The sequence below is a fragment of the Castor canadensis genome, chromosome 9, assembly GCF_047511655.1.
Source record: "Castor canadensis chromosome 9, mCasCan1.hap1v2, whole genome shotgun sequence".
NCBI lineage: Eukaryota > Metazoa > Chordata > Mammalia > Rodentia > Castoridae > Castor > Castor canadensis.
Window position 1 is genome coordinate 59202628 of NC_133394.1, and position 25138 is coordinate 59227765.

The 25138-nt window shown below is 35.9% G+C and overlaps 1 long non-coding RNA gene and 1 pseudogene across 2 annotated transcripts in view; one reads left to right on the forward strand and one right to left on the reverse strand.

Annotated features, from left to right (window-relative positions):
- LOC141410906 (uncharacterized) overlaps positions 1-16359 on the forward strand; it is an 80811-nt gene extending 64452 nt beyond the window's left edge. For both annotated transcript variants that reach the window (XR_012435710.1, XR_012435711.1), the window contains one exon: positions 16067-16359. This is a non-coding gene — a long non-coding RNA (uncharacterized lncRNA). The remainder of the gene's footprint in view (positions 1-16066) is intronic.
- LOC109676946 (bifunctional heparan sulfate N-deacetylase/N-sulfotransferase 3-like) overlaps positions 1-25138 on the reverse strand; it is a 160244-nt pseudogene that overhangs the window by 58537 nt on the left and 76569 nt on the right.

Genomic DNA, 25138 nt, shown 5'->3' on the forward strand with positions numbered 1-25138 from the left:
TGGACTGCAGCCTCATGAGAAACTTGCACCCATAGAAACACCATTCTTGAATTTTGACCTACAGAAACCATAAGTGATCATAAAATGATAAATATTTTTAAACCACTGTGCGTTTGGTATATTTTGTTACTCAGAAATAATAAGTATAAAAATAATTTTATAGATGTATATTTTTAAAAATTCTGTTTTCAAGGAAGTCTTAGGTTTATAAACTACATTAGGTTATTATGTTTAATAGTTTCTTTAAAACTATAATAATACTTTTAAAATATGAAATATAATTTTTGAAAATTCTAGAATATTTGTTTTATAGAATATGTCAGTGCTTGGATTTGTTTAGTTGCTTCCTCATGATTAGATTAATGTGAAAAATGTACTATCAAGAGTACAGAAAGATATTTTTAAAAAGTGTGTTAAAAACACTTAACAGGACATTTATCCCCTTAAAATTTTAAGTGTGTACTACAGTAATGTTAACTGTAAGTATGATGCTATACAGCAGATCCTTAGTGTCATATGTCTTCATTTGAGAAAAATCTATTTTGCTGCTGTTTAGTAGAATATTCTGTTTAAGTCTGTTAGGTTCACTTGGCTTAGTGTTGTTCAAGTTCTGTTTCCTTATTGATCTTCAGTCTGGATGTTCCATCCATTGTTGAAAATAGGTTATCAGCTTCTACTATAATTGTGTTGCTATCTATTTGTTCCTTCATTTTGTTAATAGTTCATTCATATATTTGGAAGCGCTAATGTTCCTTGCATATACATTTAAAACTGATACATCTTTCTGGCTAACTGAATTTTTGATCATTACATTATGTCCTTCTCTGTGAGAAATTTTGAATTAAAGTTAGTTTTTTTCTGTTAAAAATATGGCAACCCTTTCTCTCTTTAGTCACCATTTGCATGAAATATTTTTCCTGTTCTTTTCACTTTCAACCTATATCTGTCATTAAATGTAAAGCAGTCTACTGAAGGCAGCATGTAGAAGAATCTTGTTTCTTTTTTTGCTTGAGGAGTTTAATTCATTTTCATTTCATATAATCATAATAGGAAAGGAATTACAACTGTCTTATAGTGTTTTTGTCCCCTTTTTCCTCTCTGTCTTCCTTTGTATTTCATTGAGTTGTGTGCTGATATGCTTTGAATTCTTTCTTATTTTCTTTTATGAATCTTATGTATTTTCTTCGTGATTACCATGGAGTTTACCTAAAACCTCTACTAGTCAACAAGAATAAGCTGATGTTTTAAGTTGGTAACAATTTAACTTCAATTGCATTAAAATTCTACCCTTTTACTTTCCCCATCCATTCCATTTTTTATATTGTATGTCACGAATCACATTTTTACATTGTATGTTCACTAGAATATCTTATAGCTATACTTATTTTTATACTTTTGTCTTTTATCTTCTATATCATAACTAAAAGTGATTTATACACTGCAATATTGTCTTCTTGTCTGTATATTATATTTGAGCTTATGGTTTCATATTACTGTCAAGTATATTTCATATGAACCTGAAGAACTGCCTTTACCATTTCTTGTAAGACAAGAATGTTGGTCATGAACTCCCTTAGTTTTTGTTTGTTTATTTGGGAGTATCCTTATTTCTTTCATTTTTAAAGGATGGCATTGCTGGATATAGTATTCTTTATTGATAGTTTTTTTCTTTTTTTTGCGTTTATCACTTTTAGTGTAATTTTCCTCTTCCTTCTACCCTAAGGTTTCTGTGGAGAAATATGCTGATAATTTTATGGAGGCTCTCTTATATGTAATGAGTTACTTTCCCCTTGCTGCTATTAAAAACCATCTATTTTCACTTTTGATATTTTATAATTATTTTTATTTATTATTATTATGTGTGTTGATGTGAATGTCATCAGTCCTTCCTAATTAGTTTGTTGACTTTGTTCAATTTGGATATCCATTTCATTTCTGATTTTGGCAAGTTTCCAGTGATTATTTCTTCAAATAAAATTTCTTCCTCTTTCCCTTCACTCTTTTCCTTTTGAGACTTCCACAATTAATTCATTGGTCAAATTGATGATGTTTCCTAAGTCTCTCAGGCTTTCTCCACTCTTCTGTTGTTATCTTTTCTTTTTGGATGGATACAGTAGTCCCCCTTTATATATGGTTTTATTGCCCCTGGTTTTTGTTATCTACAGTCAGCAAAAGTCTGAAATTATCAAATGGAAAAATTCCAGAAGCAAACAATTCATAAAAGGATTCATAAGCTTTATTTTTTTATTTATTTAGTTTTTTATTATTCATTTATTCATATCTGCATACATTGTTGGGTCATTTCTCCCCCTGCTCACCCCCCTTCCTCCCCCACACCACTTCCAGGCAGAACCTGTTCTGCCCTTATCTCTAATTTTGTTGAAAAAAAGACATAAGCATAATAAGGAAGACAAAGCATTTTTGCTAGTTGAGAATAGCTATACAAAGAGATTCCTAGCATTGCTTCCATGTACAAATGTGTTACAACCCATGTTGATTCAACTCTAACTGATCTTTACACTGGTTCCTGATCCCCTTCTCATGTTAACCTCTGTCGCTTTAAGGTTTCTGTATTAGTTCTTCTGGAGTGGGGACATCAAATGCTTTCACGTTTTGGGTTTTCTACCTATCCCCATACCTCTCATATGTGTTCTCCCCTTGTCATGTGATCCAAGTCCAACCACATTGCTGCATTTACCCTAGATCTAAAGTCCACATATGAGGAAGAACATAAGATTTTTGGTCTTCTGAGCCTGGCTAACCTCGCTCAGAATGATGTTCTCCAGTTCCATCCATTTACTTGCACATGATAAGATTTCATTCTTCTTCAAGGCTGAGTAAAATTCTGTACAAGTACCACATTTTCTTGATCCATTCATCAGTAGTGGGGCATCTTGGTTGTTTCCATAACTTGACTATTGTGAATAGTGCTGCAATAAACATGGGTGTGCAGGTGCCTCTGGAGTAACCTGTGTTGCATTCCTTTGGGTATATCCCCAGGAGTGGGATTGCTGGATCATATGGAAGGTGTATGCTTAGATTTTTAAGAAGCCTGCAAATTTTTTTCCAGAGTGGTTGCACCAGCTTGCATTCTTACCAGCAGTGTTCGAGGGTACCTTTTTCCCCACATCCTCACCAACACATGTTGTTGGTGGTGTTTTTGATGATGGCTATTCTAATGGGTGAGATGGAATCTTAGTGTGGTTTTGATTTGTATTTCATTTATGGATGGAGATGGTGAGCATTTTTTCATGTGCTTTTTTGCCATTCGAATGTCTTCTTTTAAGAAAGTTCTGTTTAGTTCAGTTGCCAATTTCTTAATAGGTTCATTGATTTTAGAACAGTTTAGTTTCTTAATTTCCCTGTATATTCTGGTTATCAGTCCCTTGTCTGATGTACAGCTGGCAAATATTTTCTCCCACTCTGTGGGTGGTCTCTTCAGTTTAGAGACCATTTCTTTTGTTGTGCAGAAGCTTTTTAATTTTGTGAAGTCCCATTTGTCCATCCTTTCTCTTAGTTGTTGGGCTGCTGGGGTTCTAGTGAGGAAGTCCTTGCCTGTACCTATTAGATCTAGAGGGCTTTCTGCTCCTTCCTGTAGTTTCAGGTCTGATATTAAGGTCTTTGATGCATTTTGAGTTGAGACTAGTACAAGTGGTAGACATGGATTTAGTTTCAGTTTCTTGCAGACGGGTAACCACTCTTTCCAGCAACATTTGTTGAAGAGGCTGTCTTTTCTCCATTGTATATTTTTGGCACCTTTGTCAAAAATGAGGTTGGTATAGTTGTGTGGATTCATATCTGGGTCCTCTATTCTGTTCCACTGTTCTTCATGTCTGTTTTTGTGCCAATACCATGCTGTTTTTATTGCTATTGCTTTGTAATATTGTTTGAAGTCAGGTATTGTGATATCTCCAGCATTGCTCTTTTTGCTGAGTATCGCCTTGGCTATTCGTGGTCTCTTGTGTTTCCAAATGAACTTCAGGGTAGATTTTTCAATCTCTATGATGAATGTGATTGGGATTTTTATGGGAGTTGCATTAAACATGTAGATGGCTTTTGGTAGTATGGCCATTTTTACTATGCTGATTCTCCCAATCCGTGAGCACGGGAGATCTTTCCATCCTCTATAGTCATTCTCGATCTCTTTCCTCAGGAGTTTGTAATTCTCTTTGTAGATGTCATTCACACCCTTTGTTAAATTTACTCTTAGGTATTTGATTTTTTTTTGAGGCTATTGTGAATAGAATTGTTTCTATATGCATTTTCTCAATTTGTTCATTGTCGGTGTATAGAAAGCTAATGATTTTTGTAAGTTGATTTTGTATCCTGCCACCTTGCTGAAACTGTTTATGGTGTCTAGAAGTTTTTGGGTAGAGTTTTTTGGGTCTTTGCGGTATGGGATCATGTCGTCTGCATAGAGGGATATTTTGACAATTTCTTTACCTATTTGTATTCCTTTTACTTCTTCTTCTTGCCTAATTGCTATGACTAGAAATTCCAGTACTATGTTGAATAGGAGTGGGGATAGTGGGCACCCTTGTCTCCTTCTTAATTTTAGGGGAAAAGATTTCAGTTTTTCACCATTAAGTATGATGTTGGCTGTAAGTTTGTCATATATAAGCCTTTACAATTTGAGGTACATTCCTTCTATTCCTAGTTTTCTTAGAGTTTTTATCATGAAGTGGTGTTGGATCTTATCAAAGGCTTTTTCTGCATCTATTGAGATGATCAAGTGGTTTTTGTCTTTGCTTCTATTGATGTGCTGTATTACATTTATAGATTTATGTATGTTGTACCACCCCTGTATCCCTGGGATGAAGCTGACTTTGTCATGGTATATGATCTTTCTGATGTGTTGTTGGATTTGGTTTGCCATTATTTTATTAAGGATTTTTGCATCGATATTCATTAAGAAAACTGTTCTGTAGCTCTCCTTTTTTGGAGGTGTTTTTGTCTGGTTTTGGGATGAGAGTAATATTGGCTTCATAAAACAAGTTAGGCAGTGTTCCTTTCCTTTCTATTTCATGAAAAGTTTAAGGAGGGTTGGTATTAGTTCTGTAAACATCTGATAGAATTCAGCAGAGAATCCATCAGGTCCTGGACATTTCTTTTTTGGAAGGCTCTTGATATCTACTTCAATTTAATTTTGTGTTATAGATCTATTCAGGTGATTGATATCCTCTTGGTTCAGTTTTGGATGTTTGTAAATATCTAGAAATCTGTCCATTTCCTCAAGATTTTCAAATTTATTAGAATACAGGTTCTCAAAGTAATCTCTGATGATTTCCTAGATTTCCATGGTGTTTGTTGTTATTCCCCTTTTGCATTTCTAATTTCATTGGTTTGGGTTTTTTTCTCCTCATTTTAGTCAGGTTTGCCAGGGGTCTGTCAATCTTATTTATTTTTTCAAAGAACCAGCTTTTTGTTTCATTGATTCTTTGTATATTTTTGTTGTTGTTGTTTCTATTTCATTAATTTCAGGCTTTATTTTGATTATTTCTTTTCTTCTGCTTGTTTTGGGGTTTCCTGGTTCTTGTTTTTCTAGGAGTTTGAGATGTAGCATTAGGTCATTGATTTGAGATCTTTCTGTCCTTTTAATATATGCACTCATGGCTATAAATTTTCCTCTTAGGACTGTCTTTGCTGTGTCCCATAGGTTCTGGTAGGTCATGTTTTCATTTTCATTAACTTCCAGGAACCTTTTAATATCCTCTTTTATTTCATCAATGACACATTGATCAATAAGCAATGTGTTGTTCAGCTTCCAATTGTTTGCATGTTTTTTACTGTTGTTTTTGTTGTTTAGTTGTTTGTTGCATTAGTTTTAATGCATTGTGGTCAGATAGAATGCATGGGATTATTTCTATTTTCTTATATTTGCTGAAGCTTGCTTTGTGCCCTAAGATATGGTCAATTTTGGAGAAAGTTCCATGAGCTGCTGAGAAGAATGTATATTGTGCAGAAGTTGTATGAAATATTCTGTAGACATCAGCTAGATCCATTTGATCTATGGTGTGATTTAGTTGTAGGATTTCTTTATTGAGTTTTTGTTTGGATAACCTATCTATTGGTGATAGGGGGGTATTAAGGTCTCCCACTACCACTGTGTTAGAGTTTATATATGTTTTTAGGTACTTCAGAGTATGTTTGATGAAATTGGGTGCATTGAGGTTGGGTGCATATAGGTTGATAATTGTTATTTCCTTTTGGTGTATTTCCCCTTTTATTAGTATGGAGTATCCTTCTTTATCTTGTTTGATCAATGTAAGTTTGAAGTCTACTTGGTCCAAGATAAGTATTGCTACTCTTGCCTGTTTTGGGGGGCCATTGGCTTGGTAGGTCTTCTTCCAGCCTTTCACTGTCAGCCAGTGTTTATTTCTGTCTTTGAGGTGGGTCTCCTGTAGGCAGCAGATTGTTGGATCTTCCTTTTTAATCCAGTTTGCCAATTGGTGTCTTTTGTTAACATTCAGTGTTATTATTGATAAGTACTGGTGATCCCTATCATGTAGTTGTCTTTGTTGATTAAGGGTTTGTGTGTAGCTGAGTGTTTATAAGCTTTAAATTGTAGCATGAGTTGCATGATGAAACCTCATCCTGTCCCACTCCCATCTGGGATATGAATTATTCCTTTTCTAGGGTACCTATGCTGTATGTGTTACCTGTCCATCTGTCACTTAAGTAGCCATCTTGATTATCAGACTTAGTGTCATGGTATTGCATACTTGTATTCAAGTAACCTTTATTTTCCTAAGTAATGGCCCCAAAGCACAAGAATAATGATGGTGCCATTTTTGATATGCCAAAGAGAAAGCATAAAGTGTTTCTCTGAAGTAAAAGGAGAAAACTCTCAGCTTAGTAAGGAAAGAAAAAAAATCATGCTGAGTTTGCAAAGATCTATGATTAGAATGAGTCTTCTTCATGAAATTGTGAGGAAGTAAGAAGAAATTCATGCCAGTTTTATTGTTGTACCTTATACTGCAAAAGTTATAGGCACAGTGCATGATAAACTCTTAGTGAAGATGAAAAAGCCATTAAATTTGTATGACATGAATAAGAAAAAACATGATATGTACAGGTAATATGTACTACGTGCAGTTCCTTAAGAAAGTCTTAGAATGTATCCCTCATTGATAACAAGAGAGATATTATAATTTAAAACAACCTATCTTAGAGTTATCTGGTTCTTTCATCTACTTGATTATATTTGCTTTTGAATTGCTATAGAGAATTTTTCAGTTCAGTTATTGTATTCTTCAGTTCCAAAATTTTTCTTCAATTCATTTTATTGAAATTTGTACTTTGTTCATGTATTTTCCTCCTGAGATTTTTGAGCATCTATATGATGGGTATTTTGAATTTCTGCAGGTGATTCATCTATCTACAATTTTATTAGGATTGGATTATGGAAATTTATTCTGATACTTTGATTGGCCATGTTTTCCTGTTTCTTCTCATGCCTTATTTTGTGGTGAGATTTACAAGCCTTTGAAAAAATAGCTACTTCTTTCTTCAGCAACTGGGCTAGAGATTCAAAGGCTTCTCAAACTATTTTATAGATTTATCTTTTCTGAACTTGTGAGTGTAAATTAGAAGGTTCAGGGCTATAATCTCTTGCTAGCTCTAGTATCCATCTGTATTGCTGCAAGTTTTCTTGAGCTGCTGCAAGCTACCCAGACTCCCCTTTGCTCTCAGCAGCCCACAGAGCTCTGAAATAGGCAAAACCAAATTTTTGATAGCTCCCCTCAAATTCTAAATATTGAATGCACATGCCAACTCTTTCTCTTCCCACAACTTATACCCTTTCTTGTCAATTCTTACATTCAGGCAAACATAAATCAGTCCTTAAGGCAAACTTCTTGAAAGTCTGCAGGTTGAATGCACATCTCAGTCTTCTCTTTCCTTCTCCAAGGAGAAGCTGGGAGATGGGTGTTTTCTCCTATGTACTCTGTGCTGAGTCAGGTGGAGGGCAAGGGAGTGACATAGATTTTCCTACTGGCTTTCATGAGGTTTGCTCCATGTTCAACCTGGGCCCCAGCAGTCTTTTAACTTTCTTTGTGAGAAAGGGAATTGGGCCTGAGACTCCCTATTCCAGCATCTTCTTGATATCATCTGATTTTTAATTTTATATTGAATCACATTAGGAAGTGAATAATATAAGGCTACCTTGTTGAATTATTTAACTACTTGTTATTCTAAGTTTGGTCAATTGGTTAATATAGAAGCTGCCAGATTTCTCCATTATAAAGGATCACTTCTTATAATTAATAAGCAATCTATGGAATGAAATTTAAGACAATACATATATTGTTTCCCGACAACCTTTCTTTCAATAGTTTTAAGCAATAATTGAAAATTTCCATCTGCATCAACTGTTCTTTGGTTTTTTGCAAAATAGTGATTTTATAATTTTGTAATTCCTCTGTACTTGCTAACTGGCATTCTTCTCTATAAAAGAACTTCCCTCCTTTTTTCATGAGTATTTACGATGTGACTTGCTGATGTTGATATTATGTCCAATTTGGTTATCAAGAGCCTTTAGAGCTGATTTTTGTCCTAATAAAACCCTGTTAGTTTGTAAGTGTTCCTTTTCTTTCTGGTACAACATGTTCCAGACCCAACTGTATTTTATATGTATCTGAGCTGGAATCAGTCTTTTTTTCCAAAAGCCTAGTTAGTTTGGGGGAGAAATAATATTTAGGAATTAAAATCTGAAGACTAGCTGAGCTTGTGGCTATTGTGTATCATTTATTTTAGGCTTTTTTATCAGAAAGAATTTGGAAGCTTTGTTCCTACTAATCTCATTCAAATCAAAATGCTATGATTATCCCTTATCATTCTCCTTTTCATATCTGTATCTCTTGAATTAGAGTGAAAACTTAGTTCCAAATAGCACTGGTGTACTCATTTATTTTCTCTGATAACACATGAAAAATGTTTCATAATTACAGCTAAAATACCACAAAATTTATTTTAAAAGTTTACAATTTCTATTTGGATTCTTACCCTTATGTTTTACTAAATATATGCAGTCAGAATACCACACTCAAAATTATTTTATTCAATTAGTGTCAAGTGGATGTAATATATCAAATAGTTAGGTTACTTGTTCATTGTCTTCAATTTTCACATTTGCTCTCTCCCCCCTTCATCCTTGGTCATTTATTATTTTCACCAAGTAAAATATTGCATGTTTCAAAATCAAGCTTTATTTCATAAACTGTTCCTACTGCTCACCTCCCCCCCCACCTCCAATGGTCTCATTCCCTGTAGGTAACCATTTTATTTTTTGTGTATCCTTCTTGTATTTAATTTTTGTATAACCTATCCAAGTACTAATACATCCCAAATTAAACTGCAAAATACTGTGGAAATCTAACACACTAAACTCTTCTTCATTCTATTTGCTGAGAATGAAACCTAATCTTTACTCTATTTGTAGGTGCATAGTACTGTCTTACGTGGCTATACTACACATTGTTTAACCAGTCTCTTATGGATAGATATTCAGGTTGTTCCCACTACTTGAACTACAAATAATTCTGTATTGAATGACTTAAAAACTGATTTGCATTCAAGTTATATGTATAAGATAAGTCTTTTGCTAATTCCTTCTTCTAAGTAGGACTCTGAAAGTATAACTGTTGCATCAAAGGTTAAATGCATGTATAGGTTTATTAGCTATTGCTGAATTTCTTACATAAGGGACTGCATCATTTTGCACATCTACTAGGCTGAATGAGTACCTGTTTTTCTATAGTCTTGATAGCAGAATATATTATCTTTTTTTTATTTTAGTTTTTGACAATCTGGTGGAACAGAAATGATACTTCAGTATAATTTAACTTTACATTTTTGTTATTATGAGAGAACTTGAGCATCTTTCTGTAAATGTACTGATTTTCCAAAGGTCTCTCTAGATGCTTTACTGAGAGAGAATAAAAGCCCAGTTATGCAAACTCCCTTGAGTTAAGTGCATTCTGTGGGTAAGTACTTGAAGGCAACCAGATTTTCTTTTAAATTCAAAAGATAGTATACATGCAGGAATGGGAAATTAATGAATTATTATTCATTCAGAACTTTTCATATGACAAAATTTTTACCTTTTGTGAATATAAGCTAGAGCAAGACTTTATTTTTAAATCAAGAAACTCACAACTATTGGAAAATACTTAGTTACAGTAAGGTGAGAAAGTTATATTAGGGTTATGCCCAGGTGCTTTGAGAACATACAGGAGAAACAAGCAATCAAACACTGGAAGACTGGGGAAAGTCTATGAAAATGTGACATAGAAGTTCAGATTTTCACAAAAGCATCCTGACTTGAGGTGATAGCACTTAAAGACAAAGAATGAGATAGTAAACTGAGCTCAGGAAGTAAAAAGAACATACAAGAAGTTACTGAAAGATAAGTCCAGAAAAGTTTGAAGGAGATTTGTTTACTTTTTTCCATCTGAAGGATTTTTCTGTTTATGCTGAAGGCTTATGGGAAACTTCCAAAAGATTAAACAAGGAATAACGATATTTATTGCTTAGATCACTTGAACAATTTGTCCTTGCAAGTCAAATTATCAGAAAGGGAAATATGGGCTTTTGGTATCCTAGATTCTGTCCATCAAACAGCTATTGGTTATTTGGAAACTGCTGGCAACAACCTCAACACTACTGCCTATTTTGAAACATGTGTTTGGCCTAGATTTACCATTCACTCTGATTTGTGGGCTGTGCATGATAACATTTAGCTTGTCTGTAGTTTCCAGCAAGCTTAGGCTAGCTATAATGATCCCAAATTCCATTTCGTGTCACCTCTTGTCCTATAGATCCAAACATTAGTCTTGTCAGGACAGATGTAAAGCAAAGTGTAAGACTGTATTGTGATATGTTGGACTCATATTTAGCTGAATCTATGTGGCATGATTGACTTGGAAAAACTACTTTCATTTTCCCTTTATTGTGTGTATCAGAAGAATTTCCTGTTAACTAATATGATGTTTTACCTTTTGGTCTTGGTACATTTAAGTACAAATATTCAGGGGCAAATTCTTAATTGAACTTATATGAGAGATAGTTTGTCTATTTAATTCCATTTCTTATTTATCTATATTCTTAAATTTCTTAGTACTCTACAGTTCAATGACTCCTGTTTTTCTTAGGTGTGGAGGTCAAAAATACTAATCCTGCTTTTTTGTAATTTTCTTAGTCTTGCATTGGCAAGTAATTATATAAAACCATGGTAGCAGGGAAGAACATTCATGATAAAAAAATGTAGTTGATACAGAGGATAGCAAATGACTGAGATAAAAAGTTTTGGCTTTGCAAGTTGAAGCATCTTATCAATTTATTAGCAATGTAAATATGACTTATTGTTTTAAGAAAAAAGAACATAGTTATTTATAGCTTTTTAAAAGTACACAAAACAGTTTTCTTTAGATATAACTGCTTATTACAGCCTTTCTCTAAAGCACTTGTTATTATGTTTTTTCATCCAACATAGAGATGAGCTGCCTTTTCCTAGATAATGGCCCAAAATTTCAAACACTTTACACATTTTCCCAGTGCCAGGTAACTTAGTCACATTAAGTGCTAACGTGCATCACATTAAGGGCAATTTCACCAGAAGTATAGAAGTGGTGTAGTATAGTGGTAGAAGCACTAAACTAAGAGTAAAGAAAGTTAAGGTTCTCATCAGAATAATACAGATGTGACCTTGAGCAAGCTTGCTCATCTCACTGAGACTCCAGATCCTCACTTAAAATTAGGAGATGGAATAGATAACCTTTCTGGTCTCTTCCTGCTTTAGCAGCAAATTGTCCCATTCAAGCAAATTCACTATCACCTGTGAAAACCCATTAAAGATTTAGGGCCACTTAAAAAAATTCTGAATCTCAAATTTCATTTACTTGTGAGGAAAGATTGCTAAAATGCAGTTTTATTAAAATCACCAGCCTTGTTATTATTCACACTTGGATATGCCACAAATCAAGTCATGCCCTGAAACTTAATTCTTCATGCAGCCAGTCATTTAAAAGACTTTTAGTGGTCTCTTACAGCATTCAAAACACTGATCTAGAGGCAACTGGAAACACAAAGATGAGGCACATACAAATCTTTCTTATATGAAGAAAAGATGCACACACAAATGATCACACTGTGAGGCAAGCATTAGGCAAAATATGAGACTTAAAAATAGAGAACATTTTGAACTAGGAAAATGTTAATTCTATCCCTGATACACTGATAACCTAAAAAAATTCCATCTTGTATCCTTCACTATTAGATAATTCTTTATCATTGTTTTTAATGTAGCATTTATAGTGTGTGTGTGTGTGTGTGTGTGTGCTTATTAGGTTTCTGGTTATAAGAGTGATAGGTGTCATCATGTTGAGAGAGCTAAGCCAAGCTCAAAAGCCAAATATTGCATGTTTTTGATTATTTTCAGAATCTAGACCTAAAATGATGATGATGAGAATAACAATAATGGGACATGAATGTAGAAGGGGGACTTGTCTAAGTTTGGGAGATCAGCAGTAGGGGGAGGGGGAAAGGAAAGGATTCTGAACTATGAAGAGGATCCAAGTACATTACATATGCACATGTGCACATAATTATGTAGATGAATATATACATGTATATATGTAGAAATATAAGGATTAAAAGGAGAAAATAAAAATCATTTTCAATCATCTGATCTAAGATAGTCACTGCTAATATTCTGATGAATTCCATCTAGTTTATTTCCATGTCATATCTAATTTTTTTGTAAGTTACTTTTTTTACAGAACATAACATGACAATTTGTCATGTACTCAAAAATTAGTATACAACATAATTTTTAAATGGCTGACTGTACTGCATTATGAGGGGGGAACATAATTTGGTTTGTTTATACCCCCCATTTTTCATATTTAATGTTGATGTATTCATTTACAAAATATTTTTATAAGTATCTGCTATATGTCAGGAACTTTTATAGGGCTGAGGATATAGCACTATGGCGCAAACAACACACAGATGTACTGCCTTTTTGGAACTTGCATTCCAAGAGGACATAAAGCAAGACAGATCATAAAATGATAAAAATAATTAATCCCATCTAAAAATGATTTTTACTTAGAATTTATAAGATGCAAAAATTATTAGATCTTCTCTAAAGAGGCACAGTTTGTCCCAAATCTCTAGCATTTGTTGAAGACCATCCCCACAGGCTTTAGATCCAGGCTAGGCAGCAGCCATAATGCCAGTCTCTCCCAAGTCTTTTCTGAAAGGACGGTCCTTAGGAGCCTGGCTCAGTCACAGTTTGAAGCAAGGGCAACCATTTCATAGTAGGCCAAGACTGACATGGACTGACTCAAAATGATGAGCTGGGCCAAACAGAAACCACAAGAGGATAAACAGTCAGCATTGGAATTAATGTTGTATCCTGATACAGAGAACATCTGATGTAATCACACTGGGCCACATGTAAGATTAACTAATGAGGGTACAGAAACCAAATACAGCAGCAAGAGAGAAAAGGGACACTCAGACACATGAAAACCATCTATTGTGTTCATGTTAATGTACTGAGGCAAGACCACGATTCATAACTCTCATTGTTATTGACTTCAGAGATGCCTTAGACTAAGAACACCTTATAGGACCTGTGATTCCAAAATATTCAGCTTTCTGGAGTCCCACACATCATTGCCTGAGATAGCTTATGTGAGCCTTTTGTCCTTCAACCAGAGAAACTTAACAAAAACAAATCTCTAAATAGGAAGACAAATAGATGTGTGAAGATCACTACTCAATAGTAGATAATTCAGCTCCATTCAAGTTTAGCTATAATTTAGACTTGAAAACTATCTTACTAGGACCTAGATTTCCTTTCCTTTAAGAGTCATTGTCTTTTTTATTACTATTTTTTGGGTGGCACTGGGGTTTGAATTCAGAGCCTCACATTTGCTAGGCAAGCACTCTGCTACTTCACCCACATAATAGCCTTTTTGGCTTTTAGGTTATTTTTCGGATAGGGTATTGTGCTTTTTTTCCTGGGCTGGCATCAGACCACAGTCCTTCTACCTACCTCATATAGCTAGAATTTCAGCCAAGAATCACCATGCCTGGCTTGTTCTACAGATGGTGGAAGGGGTCTCAATAACTTTTTCCTGGCTGGCCTTGAACCACAGTCTTCCTGATCTCTGTCTTCAAAGTACCTGGGATTACAGATATGATACTGGCTTTTCATTGTTCTTTGATACCAGCTCTTTAGAAAAGTCAGATTTTCTTCCTTAACAAATGCAGGGTATATCACTTTAAAATTTTGTACAAGGTATCATGGTTAGGCACTGGGATGGTTTTGGAAATAAAAAACACTTTCTCTGTTACCAGGAGCATATAGAGCTTAATAGCACCTACAATGACAATACAGATAAGAAGGACTTTCAGTGAGTCTGCAGAAACTCCATGGAAACAAAACAAGGAGCCTCTAAAACACAGTAGAGTGACCCTTAAGCTAAGTTTTAAAGAATGAATTGGAGTTACGTTTAGTTTAAGCTGCAGTTTATGTTAAAGTGCTCTGATCACTTGGCAAAACATCAGTTTTCTTTGTTTTATTTTTGACTTACTCACCTTAAGTCCATGGAAATATGCAGAGTCCCCATACTCTCCCCTGGAAATTCTGACAAATGACATATGATTTCTTAAAATCAAGTGTCTCAGAAATTACTACTATTGTCTGAAGTTTTTTTTCTTATCATTTTTTTTAACTTTTCAACAGAGATTTCTATTGCCAGAATATTTTACAGGAATAGTAAATAAGAAAAAAAAGAAATATAACATTCCCATTAGGGAATAAAAAGTTGCACTAGAGAAAACATAGGGGAAACACTTGAGGATGTAAGTATAGAAAATGACTTTCTGAATATGACTCCCTCAATACCTCAGGGAATAAGAGGAAGAACTGAAAAATGGAATTGCATCAGATTAAAGGTTTCTGCACAGCAAAGAAAACCTACAGAAAGGGGAAACATGTTTTCCAGCTGTTCATCTTACAAGGTTTTTAGTATTCTGAATTTATGAAGTGCTCAAAAACTAAATACCAAAAATCCCAAACAATCCAATTAAAAATGGGTAAATGAACTGAACAGTTTTCAAAAGAAATACAAATGTCCAATAAAAATATAAAAAATGTTTGACATTCTTAGCCATAAATGAAAAAATAAAACATCATTGAGATTCCATATCACTTGGCTATCATAAAAAAAATGCTGGAGAAAATGCAGAGTAAAAGGATTCCTCATACACGGTTGATGAGAGTGCTGACACTATGCAAATCACTATGGATGTTTCTCAAAAAAACTAAGAGTAAACTATCATATAATCCTGCTACACCACTCCTAGGCATATACCAGAAGGAATGCAATGCAGCATACAGTAGAGACACTTGCACACCTATGTTTGTTGCAGCAGTATTCACAATAGCCTAGTTATACAATCAGTGTAGGTGTCCATGAACAGATGATTGAAGAAAACATGGCATATATACAGTATGGAGTATTATGCACAAAAGAAATTATTTCATTTTTAGGAAAATGGATAGAATTTAAGATCATGTTAAGCAAAATAAGTCAGATAAAGAAAGATTAAATATGGACACTTTCTCTCTTATATGCAGAATGGAGACACAAAAAAGCACATATGAGCATAAAAGGAGGACTATGTGGGGAGGAGCAGTGGGAGGTGGGAGGGGATAAAGACAGGATGTGGGGGGAGAATATGATCAAAGTATATTGTATGTGGAAGATCCAAGATGGTGGCTAGGGTAGGGAATCAGAAATCCTAAGCTCTGTGACACCAGAAACTTCCTTGAGACGTCAGACCTACACTTGGGTAATTCTGATTGCTTCTAGCCAAAATAATAACTGCCATCACATTAAGTGCAGATAAAAAATCAATAACTGACCCTTAAATCAGCCTTTAATTGCACCTAGCAGCCATGAAAATCCCATGCAGCACAGCCAGCAAGATGTGTTTAGCCCTGGGAAAAAAAATCACCCAGCTGTTTCTCTTTTTTTCTCCCAACAAGCAGAAGACAGAACATCAATCAGAATTAAACTCTGTGACATCCTGGACCCCTAGCCTATGGAAAGCCTCTCTACTCTGTGCCACACTGAAAACAACAGTGCCATTTCTCCCCACCAGCTGGCTCCAAAGCTGCTTGTGTGAAACTGCAGAAAAAACAGGTAAGCATCATGCACCATGTGTGACTCCCTCCCCACCCCCAGGAAAATAATCCAGTGCATCCCCTGGGCAGACTGAACCCCCTCCAACAAAACTGAAAAAACATAAGCAGCAAACTATAATCTAACACTGACAGTGCAGGTGGGGTGGAACACTGAACCTGTCCCAGAGAATGGGGGTGGCACAAGAAGCTGAACTCTCAGTGAAATGTGGGAAAAGCAGCAAAGGCTGAGAGTGGGGCAGGGCAATAAGTCAATCTCCCAGAGGAGCTGCTAGCACCCAGCAGAGATTGGGAGAGGTATAAAGGCTGAGAGCAGGAGTGGAGTGACAAACCAACCTCCCAAAGGAGCTGCTAGCATCCAGCAGAGGCTGAGAAAGGCACAAAGGCTGAGAGTGGGAGTGGGGTGACAAGCCAACCTCCCAGAAGAACCAGTAGCACCCAGCAGAGGTCGGAAGAAGCACAAAGGCTGAGAACATGGGAAGGGGAGAACAAGTGACAGGCCAACCTCCCCCAAAGGTTGCAAAGCAGGGCAGGTGGTAGATCCTGGAGCTAATCTCTGGGATAAAGGCCAGCATTTGAAACTGAATTGCCCCACCTTGCTGGGGGAGCAGCTGACCAAACAGAGTTGCAGCTGAAGGGCAGTGCAGCTGCTGGCTGGTGAAACAACAGCTCTGACCACCCTGCAGGAACTGGCAGTCTTACATCACGTCACAATTCTAATTAATTTTGTGGACAGAAGGACCAAATACTACTCACTAGCCAATGCCTAGTGAGACTACATCAGAGCTTCTGTTTATATGCTAACACCAGAATACCAGGATTAGATACCTAAGGAATAACTCTAGAACTTTTACCCAAATACTGAAGTTTTTGTGGTTCCTAAACCTGGTGTTTTTTATTGTGTTTATTTTTTTCCCCTGTATTATTAACTTCACTATCACTATTCTCTTATCCTTATTCTTACCCTCTTCACCTTCCCTGCTTCCCCTGTGCTACAATCCATTGTCCTCCCTCCAAACTACTCTTTCTGTCCCTTCTCATCCACTATTTCCCCCGTCTTCACCTCTGCCTCTTATCTTCCCCCAACCTGCCAACACACTATCCCTCCCTCCTACACAGTCATCACCTGCTGATTAGCTTACTGTACCAACTGTATACAACCCCAGCCCTCCGCAATCCCTGACACAAGCACTCTCAACTACAACAGAAATACACCCAAACACACACAAGGGCTACAAAACCCAGGAGTCCCCATACCTCTTCCCCCTCCCCTTTCCTGCCCCCCCTTTTGAGTGTCACCTTTACCAATTCTCCAACATCTATAACTAGCCTAATAACCATTACCCCCCAACTCCTACTGTTTACAGATTTTATCATCAAGGGGTTTTCTATATAATAGGTAAACAACTGGTTTGGCATTGACCTGTGAATTTATTATTTCTAAATTACACCTCCAGGTCAGTGACAGAAAAACCACATCAACCTAGCTAACAACCAAGTGAGTCACAAAACAAAAGCTAAATCAGGGAAAGAAAACAGGCAATCAAAACCACCAACTAGCCTATCAAGAACATAGTTGCACAGCAACAAGTGGATTGATGGGAAGAAGAAAAGGGATGGAAACTATTCTCTCAAAACGATAATTTAAGGGCTTGAGGTATGCTTAAAAATCTAAACATAGACCTGTCATATGATCCAGCAATCCCACTCCTGGAGATATACCCAAAGAAATGCAACACAGGTTACTCCAGAGGCACCTGCACACCCATGTTTATTGCAGTGCTATTCACAATAGCCAAGTTATGGAAATAACCAAGATGCCCCACTACTGATGAGTGGATCAAGAAAATGTGTTACTTGTACACAATGGAATTTTACTCCGTCATGAAGAAGAATGAAATCTTACCATTTGCAGGTAAATGGATGGAACTGGAGAACATCATTCTGAGCAAGGTCAGCCAGGCTCAGAAGACCAAAAATCATATGTTCTCCCTCATATGTGGACTTTAAATCTAGGGTAAATGCAGTAATGTGGTTGGACTTGGATCACATGACAAGGGGAGAACAATATGGGAGATATAGGAATAGGTAGAAAACCCAAAACATGAAAGCATTTGATGTCCCCACTTCAGAGGAACTAATACAGAAACCTTAAAATGACAGAGTTTATCATAAACAGGGGATCAGGAACCAATGCAAAGATCAGTTAGAGTTGAATCAATATGGGTCATAACACAGGGGTACAAGAAAGCAATAGTAGGAATCTTTCTGTATAGCTATCCTTAACTCAGCTAGCAAAAATGCTTTGTCTTCCTTATTATGCTTGTGTATTTTCTTCAACAAAATTAGTGATAAGGGCAGAACAGGTTCTGCCTGAAACTGAGTGGGGGAGGGGAAAAGGGTGGGGGAGGGGGGCAGGGTGGAGAAATGACCCAAACAATGTATGCACATGTTGAAAAAAGAGGATTCTCCTTGAAAAAGAAAAAAGATAATTTAATACAGGATTCAGTGGGAAATGAAGAAAATGGATACCCAGTTTCTGCCCTTGACAAAACAAGGATAAAATGTCACTAAGGACCCCAAAGAAGAAATCTTGGAAGATATCACTGAGAAATTCATGGAGAAGATACTAGACATGGTTAATCTGAATGTACAAGATGCACTCAAGAAATTTCAAGACACCAAAAATAAAGGACATGAGAAGACACAGAACCAAATAAACGGACTCAGAGAGGACTTCAGCGAACACCAAACTGAAACAAAGGACACCATAAAAAGAGATTTATGAGTTACAGGTGACAACACAAAATATAAAAGAGGAGTTGAACAAAAATATGGAAAACCTCAGAAAAAAGAATCAAACAGAAATCCTGGAAATAAAATTCTCTTTAGTCAAACAAAAAACACAGTGGAAGGCCGCTCCAGCAGACTAGAACAAGTAGAAGACAGAATCTCAAAGCTCGAAGGTAAAATAGAAATTAAAGAAAAAAACAGAAGAAATCTTAGTCAAACAACCAAAGAGCAGTGAAAAGAATATGCAAGAACTCAGTGACTCTTTCAAGGGCTAAACCTGAGAATCATGGGCACTGAAGAAGGAGAAGAGGTGCAAGCCAAAGGGATACATAATATATTCAATGAAATAATAGCAGAAAATTCCCCAAATTTCGAGAAAGTTTGCCCATTCAGTTACAGAAAGCCTCCAGGACACCAAACAGACTTGCCCAAAATAGAATCTCCCCACAGCATATTATCATTAAAACAACAAGCACAGACAAAGAATATTGAAGGTTGTAAGAGAGAAAAAAAAAACATATAAAGGTAAACCCATCAAAAACAGCAGATTTCTCAACAGAAACTTTAAAAGCAAGAAGGACATAGAGTGAGATATTTCAGGCACTGAATGAAAATAATTTCAGCTCTAAGATACTCTACCCAGCAAAACCATCATTCAGAATTGACAGAGCAATAAAAATCTTCCACGATAAACAGAAACTAAGACAATATATGACAACCTAGCCACCACTACAGATAACTGTACAAGGAATTCTGCACACAGAATATGAAAGCAAACAAAGCCATAAGAGGACAGGAAGTATCAAATCACAGGAGAAGAAAAGACAAGTAATAAAAATAGGGCTGAAATTAATGAAATAGAGACAAAAAAAAAAACACCCATACAAAGAAATGAATGAAACAAAAAGCTGGTTCTCTGAAAAAATAAACAAGATTGACAAGTCCCTGGCAAATCTGACTAAAATGAGGAGGGAAAAGAGCAAAATTAGCAAAATCAGAAATGAAAATAGGACAATAACAACAAACAGCAAGGGAATCCAGGGACTCATCAGAGACTACTTTGAGAACCTATATTCCAATAATTGGAAAATCTTAAAGAAATGGACAAATTTCTAGATACTTATGACCATCCAATATTGAACCAAGCGGACATTAACCACCTAAACCAACCTATAACATGGAATGAAATTGAAGCAGCAATCAAGAGTCTCCCAAAAAAGAAAAGTCCAGGACCTGATGGATTGTCAGCTGAATTCTACCAGACCTTCAAAGAACTAATAACAACACTCCTTAAACTTTTCTACAAAATAGAAAGGGAAAGAACACTGCCTAACTCGTTTTATGAAGCCAATATGACTCTCATCCCAAAACCAGACAAAGACACCTCCAAAAAGGAGAACTACAGGCCAATCTCCTTAATGAACATTGATGGAAAAGTCCTCAATAAAATTATTGTGAACCAAATCCTACAACATATCAAAGAGATCACTCATCATGACCAAGTCAGCTTCATGCCAGGGATGCAGGGATGGTTCAATATATGCAAATCAATAAATGTAATGCATCACATTAATAGAAGCAAAGACAAAAACCACTTGATCATCTCAACAGATGCAGAAAAAGCCTTCAACACCACTTCATGATAAAAGCTTTAAGAAAACTAGGAATAGAAAGAATGTACCTTAACATTATAAAGGCTATATATGAAAACCTATAGCAAACATCATACTTAATGGGGAAAAACTGAAACAATTTTCTCTAATGTCAGGAATGAGACAAGGATGCCCACTCTCTTCCCTCCTATTTAACACAGTCCTAGAATTCCTACCCAGAGCTATAAGGAAGAAGAAGAAATAAAAGGAAAATAGGTAAAGAAATAATCAAAGTATCTCTATTTGCAGACGACTTGATCCTATACCTCAAAGACCCAAAAAGCTCCACCCAAAACTTGTAGACACCATAAACAGCTTCAGCAATGTAGCAGGATACAAAATCAACTTACAAAAATCAGTAGGCTTGCTATACACTAACAATGAGTAAATTGAGAAAGAATGAAGGAAAACAATTACATTTACAATACCCTCAAAAAAATTCAAATACCTAGGAATAAAATTAATAAATGATGTAAATAACCTCTACAAGGAGAACTATAAACTACTGAAGAAAGAAATCGAGGAAGACTGTGGAAGTTGAAAAGATCTCCCATACTCATGAATTGGCAGAATCAACATAGCAAAAATTGGTATACTACCAAAAGCAATCTACATGTTCAACACAATTCCCATCAAAATCCCAATGATGTTCACCACAGAGATTGAAAAATCTACTCTAAAAGTTCATTTGGAACACAATAGACCACAAATAGCTAAGGAATACTGAACAAAAAGAGCCATGCTGGAGGTATCACAATACCTGACTTGAAACTATACTACAGAGCCATAGCAATAAAAACAGTATGGTACTGGCACAAAAACAGATATGAAGACCAGTGGAACAGAAAAGAGGACATGAATATGAGTCCACACAGGTATGCCTACCTTATTTTTTACAAAGGCACCAAAAACATATGATGGAGGAAAGACATCCTTTTCAACAAATGTTGCTGAGAAAAGTGGTTATATGCCTGCAGAATACTGAAACTAGATACCTGCCTGTTACCCTGTACTAGTATCAACTCAAAGTGGATTAAGGACTTAAATATCAGACCCAAAACCTTGCAGTTAGTACTTGAAAGAGCAGGGAATACTCTGGAAGCAATAGATATAGGCAAGGACTTCCTCAGTAGAACTACAGCAGCCCAGCAACTAAGAGAAAAGATGGACAAATGGGACTACGTGGATTCTAAAAGCTTCTGTACAACAAAGGAAGTGGTCTCTACATTGAAGTGGGAAAATATTTGCTAGCTATACACCAGACAAAGGACTGACAATCAGAATATACAGGGAGCTCAAAAAACTAAGCTCCCCCAAAGTTAATGAACCAATAAAGAAGTGGGCAACTGAACTAAACAGAACTTTTTAAAGGAAGAAGTCCAAATGGCCAAAAAACACATGAAAAAATGCTTACCATCCCTGGCCATAAATGAGATGCAAATCAAAACCACGCTAAGATTCCCCTCACTCCTGTTAGAATAGCTACTATCAAGAACATCGCCAACAACAAATGTTGGTAAGGATGCAGGGAAAAAGGAACCCTCATACACTGCTGGTAGGAATGTAAGCTAGTACAAACCACTTTGGAAAACAATATGGAGGCTTCTCAAAAAACTATACCTTGATCTGCCATATGATCCAGCAATACCACTCCTAGGGATAAACCCGAAGGAATGTGACTCAGGTTATTACAAGGCCTCTGCACACCATGTTCATTGCAGCACTATTTACAATAGCCATGTTATGGAAACAGCCAAGATTCCCCACTACTGACAAATGGATTGAGAAAATGTGGTATTTATACACAATGGAATTTTACTCAGCTACAGAGAAGAATGAAATTTTGTCATTTGCAAGTAAATGGATGGAACTGAAGAACATCATCTTAAGTGAAGTTAGCCTGGCTCAGAAGGTCAAAAATCGCATGTTCTCCCTCACAGGAAGATTATAGACCTAAAACAAATGCATGGGTCACACACTAAGGGGAGAATGTGCACAGGAGGAACATGGAAAGGGAAAGAAACCTAAAACTTGAATGTGGTTGATGTGCTCACTGTAGAGGAGTGACTATAGTAATGTTAAACTGGCAGATTACTGTGGGAAGGGGACCAAAAAGTAGCACAGAGGTCTGGCAGAGATGAACTAATGTGGGTTGCAATACACAAGTGCATGGATGCAATGTTAGGAATCTCTCTGTATAGCTATTTTATCTCAAGCTAGCAAAAACGCTATGTCTTTCTTATTATCTCTTACATTTTCTCTTCAACAAAATTGGAGAACAAGAGGGCAGAACAGGTTCTGCCAGAAGCGGGGGTGGGGGCGGGGGTACTAAGAAGGTGGCACTGGCCCAAACGATGTATACACATGAAAGTAATTGTAAAAACAATAAAAGAAAGAAAAAAAAGTACATTGAATGCATGTATGGAAAGTTCATAAGGAAACCCATTATAAATTTTTGCAATAGAGTTAGAAATAGTGGGGAGAGTTCAGAGTAGGAGGGATAAGAAAGAGTAGTAGAGGGGATGAACATGATAAAAGTACATTAAATTCATATCTAAAATATCACAATGTTACCCTTCATTTTGTACAATATACACTAATAAAAAACCAAAGAAGCCAAAAAGGAATAAAAATTTGTTTTCTTTCATACGAATTTTATAGACAACCAAATATTATACATGCAAATTATAATTTTTAAAATTTTATGTGGATTAATTTCTACTTATGTAGGTTATTTTCTTTTGTGAATTTTGTTTTAATTGTTATTTATCTATATGTTACTCCCAGTTTTAGATATTCATTCTATTCACATGCTTATGTTTCTTCTTTAATAAGAGAAATAAACTTAGATTTTGCTTTCAGGGGTTTGGGTAGATGGGTATCATGGATGTGTTAAAAGAGTGCAATATCAAATTGAGAACATGGGAACAAAAAATCTAGTAAAATGTGGGCATAAAGGTGTTAGCTATTTGTACTGTGATATATGTGTAGAGGAATTATAATATTTCTGTTCTTTCAGGGGTTTGCTCCCCTTGAATGCCAAGTTGAGTGGTAAGAGAGTGAATCTTCTGGCAATCCACAGCCTTTTTTGAATTAATAAAGAAAGCAAGTGCTGACTTCATTATGAAGCATGCTGGGACGACACAGAGTGTTCCACAGATAGTGAATTTAATGAGTGAACACATAGGGCATGTTTACTGACCAGAAGCATTAGCAAAGACTCAGACATCTTCTGATTAGGAAAAAGAGCACCAAAGTAGGAAGGTGATATCCTTGTTCAGATAATCTGTGATAATATGGTTCCCACTAGAGGTACGATCCTAACCCAGAAACAATTTCATTCATCTCACTTAGAGTTACTACTTCTTCCTAAGACAGGTGAAATGGGAGATGTATTCAAATGTATGGTTTACTCTTACTTCCTACTTTTCTATAAGCATATATATCATAAATTATATAAATAATCATTTATCGAGGGTATGTACAGTCACTGCCAATGAGTCCTTTATGTCATCTGCATGAGTTTTAATCCTTAGAACTCATTTACATATTATTTATATAGGTACTTTAAAGTAAGTTGCCACTTTTCATCATTTGAAAATGTACATCTATGAGGTTTCTCTGTGGAACTGTGAATCGGTGAAGAACATTTGTGTCTGAGTGTATTACACGTTTGCATAGAAATTTGTGCTTGTTCATATGCAGTGACCCTGGTGTATTTCTGTGGCTCCCTCTCATGATATTTTTAGCATAACTCCCATTACCACCTTGAAGTAAACAAAAGCACTTCAGGGACTATCTCTCAGCTTGGTAAGTTTCAAAACCTGATTTAGCATATGCATACTGACATAGACAGTGCATATCTCTGGGGCAGAAATCAATGTAGTAAAGCCTATGAATCCAATGAATAAAAAGGATGTCACCTATTAGTTTACAATGGGGAATTATAAATTAGGGGGAACTGAATACTTTGAAGTCTGTAAATTAGAGGGTCCTTTCCTGGTAGTCAGGCTGTGTTGGAAGTATTCACCAATTAAAAGAAAAAGTTTGAAATTGTACAAATTACTGCCCCAGTAAGCACAAGTTTCTGTGATCACACATTTTTTCCTACAGTAGTATCTATATAGGAAAGCAAATTGCAAGTCAAAAGTTGACAGTTGAATTTATAATCAGAAAAAGAAGAATTAAATTCTTCAGTTCCAGGCTTAGATAGCCTTGATGGGTTCACCTTGCTACTGGGTCCAAACCTCAAAGTCTATGAATCAAAATCCACATCAGACATACTCATTTAGAGATGGCCGTTTTCTCTTCCCTAGATAGTGCTAACATTTGTCTTTGCAACTCTTTTTTTAAATTAAATTCACCTGATTGACACTTCTCTAGACAAGAAAAATACATTGATAACCGTGGAACATTTCAGAAAGTTATTCCACTCAAGGAGTTTGTCTTTGCTGTGATCTATTCCAGTTTAACT